A 16,627-nucleotide genomic window follows, 5' to 3' on the forward strand; every position below is an offset into this window, starting at 1 on the left:
GATGCCCTGGAGCATGGACCGCAGTAAATGGAGTTTAATGAAGCGATTCGCGAGATAGAATCGCGGCGATATTCGCATTTGTTGCAAATCGAATATTTCATGAAATTTATAACAAATTCGGGTTCGTCAGCTTTAATTTGCTCATCTCTAGTTGTGATGCCATTTGGGTTACATGGGGCCACTGCTACATTTCAGAGACTGATGGATCTAATCTTGAGACCATATTGTGATTATGCTGCTGCTTACCTGGACGATGTGGTCATTTTTTCATCTGACTGGAAAAGTCACCTCTGTAAGGTACAGGCCGCGTTAGACGCCATCAAGGATGCAGGCTTAACCATAAACCATGAGAAATGTGCAGTGGGTCTAGAGGAAGCAAAATACCTTGGTTATATTATTGGTAGAGGGCTGGTTAAATCCCAGATCAATAAGATTGAGGTGATATAGAACTGGCACAGACTATTAACAAAGAAACAGGTGAGGGCCTTCCTTGGCATAGTCGTGTACTACCGACAGTTCGTGCCCAACTTTGCCTCAATTGCTTTACCATTGACTGACTTAACCAAAGTCTGCCCTGTGTGAACAGCCAGTGCTTGTTAAACCAGATTTCAGCAAACAGTTTCTGGTCCAGATGGATGTGTCTAATACAGATTTGGGAACAGTCCTGTCACAAGTGGTAAATGGAGAAGAACACCCAGTAATGTACCTGAGTAGGAAACTGATCCCAGCAGAGAAAATTTATGCCATAGTGGAAAGAGAGTGTCTTGCCATCAAGTGATCTCCAGGTAGCAGAGCGGGATCAATGGAAGCGCTGAGACCAGATAAGAAGTTAAAAGGATTTATTTCCCATAATGCAACGCGTTTCACGGTCACCCGCTTCCTCAGGCAAGCGGGTGACCGTGAAACGCGTTGCATTATGGGAAATAAATCCTTTTAACTTCTTATCTGGTCTCAGCGCTTCCATTGATCCCGCTCTGCTACCTGGAGATTGCTTGTTTTTATCGTGATTCTATTTCAGCGGGACGAAGCTGCAGAGACCCTTTGATGATACGCCCTGTTCCATTGTTGTACTTGGTTGGAGTACAACTTCATGTGGTAAGCGCAATTCACACTTAGCGTTACCAACTCACCTTTGGTGTTACACTACGGAGCGCATCCGTTTGTGCTTTTTTTATTTCAGTTTGCCATCAAGTGGGCATTGGAGTCCCTGAAATATTATCTGCTGGGTAGAGAATTTGTGTTGGTGACAGACCATGCTCCTCTGGCCTGGATGAAACAATATAAAGAGGGAAATGCAAGAGTGTCCAGATGGTTTCTGTTCTTACAAAATGTCAGTTTTAAAGTGGAACATAGACCGGGAAAAATACAAGGGCATGCGGATGAATTGCCCAGGGTGTACTGTATGGTCACCAAAAATCCAAAGACCTCTGGTCTGGTTTTCTCAGCCAGGCACGAGAAAGGAAGTCCAGAAGGGTATATGCTGCTTTAGCAGAGCTAGTCTGCTAGGGCTCTTTTGTTTAAGTTACATGGGCTGGATTTCCTGGACTGGAGGACAGGTTGGATGTGGGAGTGCTCCAGTCCACGCCCCTAGTCCACTACGGGTTTCCCTATTTCAAGGTGTCCCCAGGTGACGTTGGGTGGCCGCTGGAGAGATAGAGGAGAAAACAGCCAGGGCTGCAGCTGAAACCTACTAGGTCTGAACCTTCCTCTATGGACAATGTGAGTTTCCTTAGGACCAGACATTAGGCCCACAGTAGTATAGTGAGGTATCCTGATGTTTAGTTAGAGCCGGACAGGCTTAGCTTTTGTTGTTTTGTTTGCACTATGCTTTGTGCTTAAAATCACATAAAGGGGTACTCCGGTTGAAAACTTTTTTTTTTTTTTTTTTTTAATCAACTGGTGCCAGAAAGTTAAACAGATTTGTAAATTACTTCTATTAAAAAATCTTAATCCTTCCAGTACTTATTAGCTGCTGAAATTCTTTTCTTTTTGGAACACAGAGCTCTCTGCTGACATCACGAGCACAGTGCTCTCTACTGACATCTCTATCCATTTTAAAGGGGTACTCTGGTGCAAAACTTTTTTTTTATGAACTGGTGCTAGAAAGTTAAACAGATTTGTAAATTAGAGAATAAAAAAGATCACTAGCGCTGGATGGGTCTGGTTTGATGCGTGATTGTACTGCTGCTTTACTATAAATGGGCTCCCCTATGGATGCACACTGTGGAGAAAGTAATATACTGAAAAATAATTGAATAGTAAGCGCTGTATTATACACACAAGTTACAAACTGACCTGTAGATAGTATGATTGCTGATAAAAATCGGTGGTTGCGGTGTAAGTGTAATGATCCCACAGCAATGTTGTTACAGCGCGATCGCTGTGTATTGCAGTGAAGGAGGTACCATTCTGCAGATACGTGGGCTCCCTGAAGTGGTGTTCCAGAGGTTGCAAGTGGTTCTTATTGAATTGACTCCCGGATGTAGTGGGTTACTTCTTTTAATGTTGTTTCCCAGAGTGTTACTTCATGAAGGGTCCGGTCTCTAGGAAGGAGCGTGGATTACAGTGGGAGCGCGCCCCGGCCGGTGGCGCCTCTACCAACATGCACGCACGCTATGATCAGGTTAAGGTTCCGACTGAGTGTGTTGTGAGTGACGTTACTATGGTATCCTCAGCAGTCCACAAGGCTATCGACGTACGTTTCGGATGTCTCGGCTTCCTTCGTCTGGATGTAAATTACTTCTATTAAAAAATCTTAATCCTTTCAGTACTTTTTAGTAGCTGTTTGCTACAGAAGAAAATCTTTATTTTTTTTATTTATTTTTTTGTGTTGTCCACAGTGCTCTCTGCTGACACCTGATGCCCATATCAGGAACTGTCCAGAGCAGGAGAAAATCCTCATAGCAAACCTATGCTACTCTAAACAGTTCCTGACACGGACAGAGGTGTCAGCAAAGAGCACTGTGGACAAGACAAAAAAGAAATTCAAAAAGTAAAGAATTTCCTCTGTAGCATACAGCTGCTAAAAAGTACCAAAAGGATTAAGATTTTTTAATAGAAGTAATTTACAAATCTGTTTAACTTTCTGGCACCAGTTCATTAAAAGAAAAAAAAGTTTTCCACCGGAGTACCCCTTTTAAGAACTGTCCAGAGTAGGAGAAAATCCCCATAGCAAACTTATGCTGCTCTGGTCAGTTCCTAAAATGGACAGAGATGTCTACAGAGAGCACTGTGCTCGTTATTCAGCAGAGAGCTCTGTGTTCCAAAAAGAAAAGAAGTTCCTCTGTAGTATTCAGCAGCTAATAAGTACTGGAAGGATTAAGATTTTTTAATAGAAGTAATTTACAAATCTCTTTACCTTTTTGGCACCAGTTGATTTTAAAAAAAAGTTTTCCACCGGAGTACCCCTTTAAATAAACATCCTCCTGGACATTTGAAACCTGCTGCCTGTGTGAATACTGTCATTGCCGACCCCACCCTGTGAGCTGTTGCCTACAATTTATCATACGTCATCAATGTTTGCTAAAGTCTTGCTAGCCACATGCTTAAAGGGGTATTCCAGGAAAAAACTTTTTTTTATATATCAACTGGTTCCAGAAAGTTAAACAGATTTGTAAATTACTTCTATTAAAAAATCTTAGTCCTTTCAGTACTTATGAGCTTCTGAAGTTAAGGTTGTTCTTTTCTGTCTAAGTAATCTCTGATGACACGTGTCTCGGGAAACGCCCAGTTTAGAAGCAAATCACCATAGCAAACATCTTCTAAACTGGGCGGTTCCCGAGACACGTGTCATCAGAGATTACTTAGACAGAAAATAACAACCTAAACTTCAGAAGCTCATAAGTACTGAAAGGATTAAGATTTTTTAATAGAAGTAATTTACAAATCTGTTTAACTTTCTGGAGCCAGTTGATATATATATATATATATATATATATATAAAAAGTTTTTTCCTGGATAACCCCTTTAATAGTAGTCATTATGTGTTAGCACCCCATGTACTTTATTTTGTTTAGAAATCACTACAAATCAGTTTAAATGGACACTGAATAGGTGAAGTACATATTCAGATGGTGTTCCCAGGGATGTGATAGTAAAGGCATGGTATTTCAAGGCTCCTTGATAGCACCTGCTTCTCTCTTCTACACAGAATGTGCAGCTGTTATAGAATTTAGCATTACTCAATCATTTAGTATTAGTAACATTCAATTGACTTATGTCGGAAATAAATGTATATACCACTGTGGACTATCAGAATATTTAATGTTGAATTCAATTTACTAATTTGGCTACACACATTATATTCATATAGTGATCTACTGACCCCGTACATTTAGGCTTATAATATTTTTATTTTGCTATAGATCAAATTTGACCTTCAGACATTAAAATACCAAACCCTAATGATGACCACTTTGTGTTCATTTCCCAATACAGCGATGTAAAAGACTTTACATAAAATAAAACAGTGACCCCTCGACCTACGATGGCCCCGGCATACGATAATTTCAACATGTGATGGCCTCTCAGAGGCCATCGCATGTTGAAGGCAGCATCAACATACAATGCTTTTTTATGTCGGGGCCATCGCATAAACGGCTATCCGGCAGCGCAGACTGCTTCAGCTCCCGCCGGATAGCCGTTTGCGGTGCCCCGTGAGCTCCGGTGATGTCTCTTACCTGTCCTCGGGGCTCCGGCGCGTCCTCTTCGGGATCCCCTGCATCGTCGGCGCTCTCCATCGACGTCATCACGTCACTGCGCACGCCGTCCCGTCATCCAATAGGAGCGGCGTGCATAGTGACGTGATGACGGCGACGGAGAGCACGGTTGCCGGGGAAGCAGAGGCCTTGCCGGAGCATTGGGGACACCTCGGGGACGCGGCGACAGCATTGGATGGCGACATCCCGGGCAGCAGTGACGAGCTGTGACGGTCCGGAGCAGCGGGGACAGGTGAGTACAACTTTCTCTAACAGTGGTCTACAACCTGCGGACCTTCAGATGTTGCAAAACTACAACACCCAGCATGCCCGGACAGCCAACGGATGTCCGGGCATGCTGGGTGTTGTAGTTTTGCAACATCTGGAGGTCTGCAGGTTGTAGACCACTGTCCTATACTTTACATTGCACGGATCCTTCAACATACGATGGTTTCAACAAACGATGGTCCGTTTGGAACGGATTACCATCGTATGTTGAGGGACCACTGTATGAAGTACAGTTGGTTCCTCAGTAACATTAGTATTCTGCATTTGCTGATCTCTTATTACTCTTATGCTACATTTATACCTTGTAATATGCTGCTGTATACATTGGGTAGAATCCCCGATACATACCTGTGACATGTAACTGTATAGGATTATGCACCTGATAAAAGGACACTTTTGGCATACTCTGGGTGCATGGCCGTCTGAAGACAAAGTTCAAGTGGGCAATGGAAGCTTTCCTGGCCAATATACTAGAAGTGTGTACAGATGCTTACTCTTCCAGAAGTGGATTTTATATAACTAAACTTTGCCCCTGCTTGTCTATATATTATAGAACAAAAGGGATAACATTAGCCAAATAAATGCTTGGATAGATGCACTGTTCCAAGAATAATACTGAACATTAGGGATGCACTGAAATTTCAGACGCTTTATATTATCGGCTGAAAAAGAGTTTGGGGACGAAAGAATGGGTGTGGCTACTAAGGGGGCATTTTACAATACTCCAGGACCTATGGATGGAAGGTTGATTTAACTTTTATGAACATGATTGATGTCTACGCTATCACAAAATCCCTAGCTTTTACATCCACTGATATTATATTTAAACATAACTATTATTGTGAGCCTAAACAGTTAAAAACTTTAGCCCACTGGTCTCATCAGCCTAGACAAAAATTTTTTTTGAACTGAAGCATGCAGCTGCATGCCAAACTAAAGTGCACATATGGAGGTGTCGTAGCTGCAGTCCACAACTACCTAAGATGGACAAGCGGGTGATTATTAAAACCTAAAAACACACATTGCCCACCCAACGTTTCACCACAGGCAGTGGCTTTCTCAAGGGCAAAAATTAGGTAACTAAGGTAGTTCCCTCAAATTCAAACCAGAGAAAAAGGTCAAGATCTACAGGTATAAGACCTGATCTTAAGGCCGGTTTACAAGCTCAAGGCAATCTAGGACTAAATGAAAAACTACATTTAAGCATCTTTATCTAAAAACGATGCGTTACCTGCAAAATCTACTTCTGCGTGTATCGTGTTTTTAAATGTTTTTAATAAACATGTTTTTGGTGTACACCTTTTTTGTATTCCCCGCCCCTTGTTCACGTCACACAGGTATAACACTGGTGGTTATGCCGATGGCGTGTGTGGTCTGAAGAAGTACGGAAGTACGACACGGCTGTTACCTCCACGCTGGATCCCCGGCGTCTCCACCATAATACCTGCATGACACTGCTCCGTTGATTCACATGCATATTCAAGCTAAATAAAGAAGTTGAAGCAATTCCCTGGTGAGTGCAGTCTACCTTTCTTTTTGTGTGGATATTGAACTTGTTCTGTTCTGGACATGGCACACTAGAGGATTTATGCTTCATTTGCTTCACCTGTTGCATACCTATTGCTGTTGATATAGCAGTGCTGGTAGCTTTGCCTTTCCTTTGATCATTTATAAATCTGTTTAACTTTCTGGCACCAGTTGATTTAAAAAAAAAAAAAAAATGTTTTCCACCGGAGTACACCTTTAACATTGTGTTACAGCTAGTGCTGCGGTCAAACTTGCTGACTGCAAGCACATCCCTCTTCCTGCGGCCGGCACAGCTGCGGTTTGCATCTTGCGATGCGAACGCATGGGGCCCGCCGGGTCTTCCCTCACCTACTCGATGCTCTGCCTCCTCTGCTCTCTAAGTCCACTGGCGCACATGCCCCCGCCTCCTAGGGCGTGCGCACGCCGGCTTTGTTAATTTTAAAGGGCCAGCGTAGTTTGGTGCTAGTGTAGTTTGACCCTATATAACCCTGCACTTCCTTTAATCCTTGCCGGATCTTTGTGCCTAATTTGCCTGTGTCTTGCCTCACAGTGTATCTGACCCATTGCTACATAATCTGACCTTGCTCCTGTGCCACCTGACTTCAGACCTTCTTGCTTTGTGACCTGACCTTGCTTCATTGCCGCCAGCCCTGACATCCTGCCAGTCCTGACTACGTCTGTGCCTCTATCTTCCTGTGCCACGTTATACCTCGGCTGCCTGAGGGGATGAGTCACACCATGAAGCGACCTTGGTGCCACCTGCTGCAGCAAGTCCATCCCTCTTTGCAGCGGGCTCTGGTGAAAACCAGCAGCACCTTAGACTCTGCTCCCTGGTACGGCCCACGCCATCATCCTCACAGGTCAGTGGATCCACCTTACCACAGCCGTAACACATTGGAGGTTACTATGAAACCAACTTGACACTCTTATTATCACTTTCATGACACCCTTAACAAAGCAACTTCACTTGGCATGATTTTATTGTGAAGAAATAAATTGCAAAGTCAAACACATCAAAACCAGCAAAAATAGATGCCTAGCTTTCTCCCAAGAGATACTTTTAGTCAGAAACATAACATCACATACGGAAATTCATTGATCCATGAACTCATTGTAACTGAATGGTTCTTATTCTTCTTTAACCTAATATAGAATTTTAACCAGTTCAAGTCTTCCACTCTTCTATTCCATTAGTACCCAGCTATAATAAAGTGACTTCAGGAAGAGAAGTCTGAGCTCATCTAGTAAACCACTCCTCCAGGAGCTCAGGCAACTGCTTTATCACTCCCCCTTATGCTTTCCACTGCCTTTTGTGACCACTTTGTCTGCTGTGTAAAAGCAAAATCTAGCAAAGAAGTCAGTTTTAAGAGTAGGAAGCATTATAATAAACAAAAAGCTTATAAACCACCAGTCAAGACTATCAAGTAGCTACAAGTTCAGAGGCAGAATTAACCTAAGTTAGGGTAGGGTTACACAGTGCGTGCACCCTGTGGGTGCAGTGAGGTTTTGAGGCTGTCCCAGTCTATATGACTGTGATACCCAGGTCCGCCTCTAAACCTTACTGCACACACAGGGCTGCCACCAGCTGCCTCATAGGAAACTATGCAGTGTGCCTGGAGAATTGTTTGAAAATGGTTATGCAGGAATAGAAAAAGAAAGCTAACTGTGAAAACGGCACCACACCTGGCTTCAGGTTGTGTGTGGTATTACAACTTGGCTCCATTAACTTCAGTGGAACTTGCAATACCACACACAACAGCCGTGTGTGTGCTGTTTTCTGTTTTCAGAAGAAATTAGCTCTGTTTTTCTATTCCTGGATAATCCTCTTCCCCCAGATGCATTTTGGGTCTTGATGGCCAGTACATTTTTTTAAGTTATTAAAAGTAATTTTTGTGTCTTCTTTTAGAATAGAGCAATACAGTTTCATGTTTTTTTTCGGGGTAAAAAATAAATAGTAAATCTGACATATTGGGCCTCATTTACTAAGAGTTTCGGGTTTTTACTAGTGGGAAAAGTAGTTTCAGACTTAAAGGATTCCTCTCAATTTACTATTGTGAAAAGTCGGGAACATTTTCTGACCAGCTTTTTCTAGGTCGATATTTCCAGCCATTTACCCACAGGATTTTCTGTGAATTCAAAGTAAATTGGTCGGGTTGTGACAGACCACGCCCCCTTTTCGGGTTTGTCGGATTTTTTAAGGCGCACACTGGCGCACACTGGCGCAGACTGGCGCAGACATGTCTCAGACAAAATAACCAGACAAAAACTGGTCAGGTTCAGCTTAGTAAATGAGGCCCATTATCTTTATTCTATGGGTCATTATGATTCCAATAACACCAAACTTGAAAAACTTAATTTTATGGTTAAAATATTGAAAATTGAAAAAGAAAAAATACTTTGTTCATTACTAGAAAATTGATTTGATACAAATAAATTCTCGGCCAATTTTTATTAGTAATGTATTTTAATGATGTGTTTAAAATGTGTGTGTGTGAGTGTGTTTCACTTTTTTTCTCAATTTTTTAATTTTTTTACGTGGTACTACTACTTCCAGCATGGAACAGACGTCCATGATGGGAGTAGTAGTACCTGTGCTAATAGACAGATTGCCCCGGGTGTCACTCCTGAAACACGCTGTGATTGTCCTGTTACTGTATAATGTATAGATTCGGGTGGCTTTCTCACATCTAGATAGGACAATCGCATCGGGTGTCAGAAATGACAGCTGCTGTGATCTGTCCTTAACTGCAGGTACTACTGCTTCCAACATGGAAGCACACTCTGCTCCATGCTGGGAGCTGGAGTACCTGCATTAATAAACAGATCACAGCGGGTGTTACTTCTTACACCCGATGCGATCGTCCTGTATAATGTATAGATGCGGGCGGCCGGCCACTCTTCTCTGGTCCAACTGTAGTATGAGTATATGCCGCATATATACTTATTATTCATATTTCCCGCAGAGAGCTGTGTTTGGCTGGAACCATCTGGCAATCGCATTGGGATAGGACAATCGCATCGGGGGTTAGGAGTGACACCTGCTGTCATCTGTCTATTAGTACAGGTACTACAGCTCCCATCATGTAACAGTCTATTCCATGCTGGGAGTAGTAGACCTAAAAAAATGTAAAAATTGAGAAAAAAAAGTGAAACACACATACACACACTTTTATTAAACACAATATTAAAATACATTACTAATAATTTTTTTTTAATTATAACAAATATATTATTTTTACATTTAAATGGCCCCTTTCTACATTTTTATTATTGTCGGCTACATATTTAGGTCCCTGCCCGCCCCCATAAAATTGATCCCTGTTAAAAAGTCGACATTAAAATTTACATTTTTTTGGGGGGGCTTTATCTTTTTTTATATACCCAAGAATGGAGTCTACATTTTATTCTATTCTGCCAGAGCAGAGAAAATTATTAAATGCAAAGGTCACAGGTTAAATATGTGGTTAACCACAATTAATTTGCATAATAAGTAGGTCAATTGACTTTTCTCTTGTGGTTTACCACATATTTAACCTGTGACCTTTGTAGCTACTGTTTATTGATAATGATTATTTCAGCACTGCGTAAAAAAGTCTGCTAAGTGGATTTCAATAATTTCCTTATGTATCACAAAAATAAAGAAATAAAAGATGTAAAAATGATACTGTGACCATGCCTGAATTTGTAGGCAACACAATTTAAATGTTTTAAAACAAAATAATTTTTTATTAAAAAACAGTGAACAATTTTTGTGAGCGGGGTAGGGAACTGAGAGCCCCGGCAAGCCAATATTAACATGCAAAGCAGCCTGTGAAAATAAATAGAATATTGTAATTTAGTATAACAGTAAAGGTTGTTGAAACAAAGGGGCAAAAAGAGGGGTGTGCACCTCGTGAAGAATGCAAAGACAGTGACAAACGTGGATGGATAAAAATGACCTCCTACCAGAAGGTGTTATGCTCAGGGCCACCGGATATCTTGATCAGGCGCTTCACTGTAATCTTTTATTGGTAAAAACATGCAATGCAACAATACAGCGTTTCCAGCCCGAACTGGGCTCTTCATCAAGCATAAACAAAAGAAACAACGGGCTTGGTTTATATATGTTACAGAATATTCATTCTGGGTTAACTTCAAACAAGGGTTAACTCAAACAGTCCACTTGAACAAACCATTCCCCATTAAATTGTAACACATTTTGTTGTAATACAAAAAGTAGCATATCACAAATATAATCAATAAATTGAATATTATATTTAGAAAGGGCCTCTAGTCGACGTCTTACTGCCTTCACACCCGCATCCTGAGGGATGCGGGAGTACAGGCTCTCGACATCGACACTGGCTAGGGAAAAAATTTTGCCAACCAAAATCATAAAGCAATTTCAATAAACGTTTTTTGTCCTGCAAATAAGAGGGGATATTATCCAATAGTGGTCTCAGAGTCCAATCCAAATATTGGGAAAGGGGCTCCCGCAACAATTGGACAGCCTGTTCTTTTTTATTTTTTTTTATGGATCTTAGGGATCCAATACCAATATGGTTTATTGGGACTAGCAACAAAAAGTTTCTCAACGAATCTTGTTGAAAATATTGCTAGCTATACTCCTTAACAGTTCTCAATAGTACTTCCCTTGTCTGCAGGAGGAACGACCACGTTGTCTAAAGAAGATAACCATTTGAGTGCAGATTTTTCAGCTACTGTAAGGTTAGACTGGGATTTAGGGTAAATAATAGATTTAACATCCCTTAGAACACACTCAACAAAATTCTGTAGACATGATCCTGCAGGCAAGGGAGGATTAAAGGTAGATGGAACATCTCCTGTAAAAGGTACATTTTCCCTTTCTCTTTCAACATTTTCATCAACTGGACAGTCAAGTAACAAATGTAACAACTGTATGTCTGCTTCGGTGTACTCTGGCGAGAAGGTATAACCCAACATTCCTGTACTAATAGGTTGTTCTCCCACTAGCAAACTTTTTTCTTTGGTACTATGCACAGAGAAATACCTGTGCAAATTAATCTCTCGGACTGCTCTGTGTACTACAAACTTAGAGTAATTCAAACCTTTTTCTAGTAATTTAATGCAAGCTTTTGACAATGGTACAGGGGTTAAATTATATTAACCTTATCGATAACAGGAGAATTTACATTTTGTTCTAATGCTATGCAATTAGCATCTGAAAATGTGGAATTACGAGGAGCAGAATCTCTTACCTCTTCCAAGAGACCTGCTTCCTCTTGGTTCCTGTTGCTCTATTTATACCACTTGCCCCTGCCCCTTTGCGTTCTCCGCCTAAAGGGGTATGCAGTGTGTTGTGCCTGTCAACCACTTGGTTGCAGGACTCAATATCTTTATCCATATTAGTGCTGGAGTCAGACCCCCAGAGTCTGTAGTCCAATAATCTTGGTTGTGCTGGTTACTTTTTGGACACCTCAGACGTCTTCTTTGCTGACGATGTTGATTCCATAAAAAAAAATTCCAGAGTCATAATCATGTTTATCCTGTAGGAATTTGTGTTTCTTTCGTTCCTTAATCTCCGCTTGAACGGGTATTAATTTTTTATCAAGATGTTTTTAAAATGCGTATTGAACTGAATATAAACAGATTTTCAGTTCAGTTTTCGCTCAGAGTAATTGCTCAGTAATATCAGCATAGTCTTGCTCTATGCACTGTAGCATTAGTCAGGTAAGGTTCAGACCATGTGCTTGGTACATGCGGTTAAACTCTGTGCAAAACTCGGGGTCATCTTGAAATTGTGAAATTTCTTTATAATTCACCTCTCAGTATTCGTTCATTTAGAACGTAAGATTTTAATGAATTGACAGTCCAGAACCCTTCCATGAGTCCAACGATCTTAAACTCAAGTACCTTTGCTCTAAACACCTGCAGCTCATCCTTAGAGTTGCACTGTGCAAAAAAAGTGGTTGCATCTTCACGACCTGTCATGACACTTGTGTGCTCCAGGTGTATAGTATCTTGGTCCGGTTCACACATTTCTATAGCTTTATTACGTTCCTCCACATTCACTTGTCGTATGCCTTAATGCGTGCTCTGTACTATTTGTAAACAGCATAAAAGTCCATAGGTAGAAGAAAGCAAGTACGGCACTGCCGCGCACCTGAATGAGCGGGAGTTGGTGTGAATACAGTCCTACACCTGGGCACAAAAATCTATGCTGGTCGCCATGCTCAATCCTCCGGGAAGAGAACAATATTCAAGCTTGAAAGAAGAGGCGAGGAGGCACTGGCATTGCTGCTACGTGAAGTTTATTCCATGAGGTCAGAGATACAACATAGGCCGAAGGGCTGTTTTTCGCTTACATGCGCTTAATCATGGCCATTAACTATAACACCTTCCCTCCACCTTTATATTCAACCAGTGAACAACTTTATTCGTATGCAAACAAGTAAAATACATTGCATAAAAAAATAAAAAATTAGCACAATCAAAGATAATAATGGGAGGCTCATGTATGCACAGTTATGAATGTGCTAGAATTATTCTTTTTTTTCCCATATTTTTATTTTTCCAAGGAGGTCTGGAACATAAATGTAACCAATTGTATTACACATGATATGGTAAAAAATGTATTTGTATGGTAATAACCAAAAGTTAGAATATTATGCTTTCTAATCCCTGAATTGCCCAAGTATCAGAAAAATTATTATTAGTCAGTGGGCAACTATCATTTAACTCTGTTCAACAATCTGGAGGAAATACACTTAAATTGCTCTGTGTGTTTAAGCCCAAAGGGAACAGGGCTTCAGTGCATATAATCATCTCAGTTTCCCTCTGTAACAAAATAACAGTTCCCATAAAATTATCTATCTGAAAAGAAACAGAAATTTAAAAACAAAGTGGGCTCTGCTAAAAGACACAGAACGGGTCGAGATAACAACTTATTGCCTAATAGGTTAATATCAACAAAAGGCAAATTGTTCTAGAGTTGAAGGCAAAAACTTAACAGTAACAGGACCGCAAGGATAGCGGAGCTCCGCTATAGTATACAAGTGATCGTGCTGCAGAAGGTTGCACCCTCAAGCCAGAGAATGCTTTATGTATCAGTATTTGGAAGCAGAGCATCTCCGTCATGATCAGTGCAAAGAAGAAATAGCTGGGGAGCAAGATGCTCTGCTGGATAAAAAAAGGTAATGGAATGCGCAATGTACTGCAGTGGGAATGATGGCTGCTGGAGAATCCAAAATGGCCGCTAAAGGATCGTCTTAGAGTCACAATACAGTGACCCCCCAACCTTCAATGGCCCCGACATACGATAATTTCAACATACTGAGAGGCCATGGCATATTGAAGGCAGCATCAACATACGATGCTTTTGTATGTCGGGGCCATCGCATAAATGGCTATCCGGCAGCGCAGACTGCTTCAGCTGCCGCCGGATAGCTGCTTAAGTTGCCCCGTGTGGTCGGTGACGATCATTTACATGTCCCCGGTGCTCCGGACCGTCCTCTTCAGGATCCCCTGCATCGTCATCGCTCTCCATCGTCGTCATCACATCACTGCACACGCCGTCCCGTCATCCAATAGGAGCGGCGTGCGTAGCGACGTTATGACGGTGATAAGGAACGATGATCCTGGGCAGCGGAGACGGTCTGGAGAGGGGACGCAGCGACAGCGATGGACGGCGACATCCAGGGCAGCGGTGAGGGTCCGGAGCGGTGGGGACAGGTGAGTATACCTTCCTATATTTAACATTGCACGAATCCCTCAACATACGATGGTTTCAACAAACGATGGTTCATTTGGAAAGAATTACCATCGTATGTTGAGGGACCACTGTATTGAATGACAGAGGACAGAAATAAATTGATATCCTTATGACGTGCAGGAGATATAGGGGAGGAGCCACTAAGACGCAACAAATGGATTTGGATTTGCTTTGGACTTGATAAAGGGCGGAATCCCTAAAGCTTGTCTCTAAAAAATTATGTTAGTCCAATAAAAAAGGTATTACAAGATGCTGCAACATATTTTGATTTGTATCTGTTTCTTTTCAGATAGATATTTTTATGGGAACTGTTATTTTAGTTTGTGTTTTTAATTACAACTATGGGAGTCACTCATTTAAAATGCATTTTTATTAGTTTATTTTACTGATTTTACCAATTGGTTCACCTAATGGTGTTTGTCAACAACTATCTGTTTGAGTTCACCCTTGATTAAAGTTAACCCTGAATGAATATTCTGTAACATAAACCAAGCCCGTTGTTTCTTTTGTTTATGCCTGATGAAGATGCCGGTTCTGGCTGGAAACTCTGTATTGGTGCCTTGCATGTTTTTACCAATAATAGATTACAGTGAAGTGCTTGATCCAGATGTCCCATTTTTCCTGTGTCCTAACATTGGATCAAGTATGTTGAATTGCTGACCGGTGGACTGCTGAAATCACCATAGGGACCTGGGCTGCAGACAGTCCGCATTTTTACCTATGCGCTCCGAGGTGTTGTTCCCTGAACACCTTCTGTAAAGAGGCCATTTTTATCTATCCATGTTTGTCACTGTCTTTGCATTCTTCAGGAGGTCCACAACCTTTACTGTAATACTATATTACAGCATTCTATTTATTTTCACAGGCTGCTTTGCATGTTAAAACAAAAATTGTTCACTGCTTTTTAATAAAACATTTTTTTTTGTTTTAAAACATTAAAATTGTGTTGCCTACAAATTCAGACATGGCCACAGTATCAGTTTTACATTTATTTCTTTATTTTTGTGATACATAAGGAAATCATTGAAATCCACATAGACTTTTTTTAAGCAGAGCTGAAATAATCATTATCAATAAACAGTAGCTACAAAGGTCACAGGTTAAATATGTGGTAAACCACAAGAGCACAGTCAATTGACCTACTTGTTATGCAAATTAATTGTGGTTAACCACATATTTAACCTGTGACCTTTGCAGTTAATGATTTTCTCTGCTCTGGCAGAATAGAATTAAATGTAGACTCCATTCTTGGGTGTATAAAAAAATCATAAAGCCACCAAAAAACAGGGATCAATTTATGTGGGCGGGCAGGGACCTAAAAATGTAGCCAACAATAAGAAAAATGTAGAAAGGGGCCATTTAAATGTAAAAATGATATTTGTTTTATAATTAATGTTTAAATTATTATTTTTTTTATTAGTAATGCATTTTAATATTGTGTTTTTTTTTTACTACCACAGTGGACCTGGTTATAGAGGAAAACAGCCCTTACAAGTGACAACTGTCATTGTCAGTGATGTGTTGGGTCTAGCTAGGACCAGCAGCATGGTCATGGGACCAGTCACCTGGTGATCACATGATCCCTTGAACCACTGGAGGAAGTGGCAGCTACGTTGCCGCCATAGTATTTATTTACGTATGGAACAATGGGGGGTGCGGGGGGGGGGGGGGGGGGATGTAGGAGGGCAGCCAGGCATCTGACCCATGGCTGCAGGATCTCCCGGCAGTTATTCTACAGTGCCATGAAAGAGACCACTTTCTAGAATAAAGCACTTTGCACCAGAAAAATATTTATCAGTGTTTATTAGGGATTAGTTATTTATTGTCCAATCACACATTGTTTACCATTTCTTATTTACTGGAGCAGGTTTGGGCCAAAAACTGACTTGCATGACTTTGATCATTTATATTAAGTGCTTCAGACACTCCTCACTTAACATAAGGAGGGGCTTACTAAGAAAGGGGTGGGGCTTGGCAGTAAAGGGACATGACTTGTGTGCAACTCAAAAAAATAGATAGAAAGTAGGTGAACTAATAGGTGGTCTAAACTTAGATTATTCCGTGGCACACCTTTAGACTGTCTAGACTGTTTACACTCTCTAAGTCCGTGTTTTCAACCAATGTGCCTCTAGCTTGTAGTTTTGCAACAAATGGAGGCACACTGATTACGAAACACTGATAGAAGTATTAGTAAATTTAATACAAGAAGATTAATGAAATGCAGGGGCTGAGACTGCAATGGGAGAAAACTAGTGCACTATGTTCTAGGGAAAAGGGAAGAGAATAAGTCAACTTCTGCACCTATTCTAAAGGCTACTGTTATTGATCCATACAGTACGTAGGAACAAATGCATTACCATACAATATCGGTCACAAATTAAAC

The sequence above is a fragment of the Hyla sarda genome, chromosome 5, assembly GCF_029499605.1.
Source record: "Hyla sarda isolate aHylSar1 chromosome 5, aHylSar1.hap1, whole genome shotgun sequence".
NCBI lineage: Eukaryota > Metazoa > Chordata > Amphibia > Anura > Hylidae > Hyla > Hyla sarda.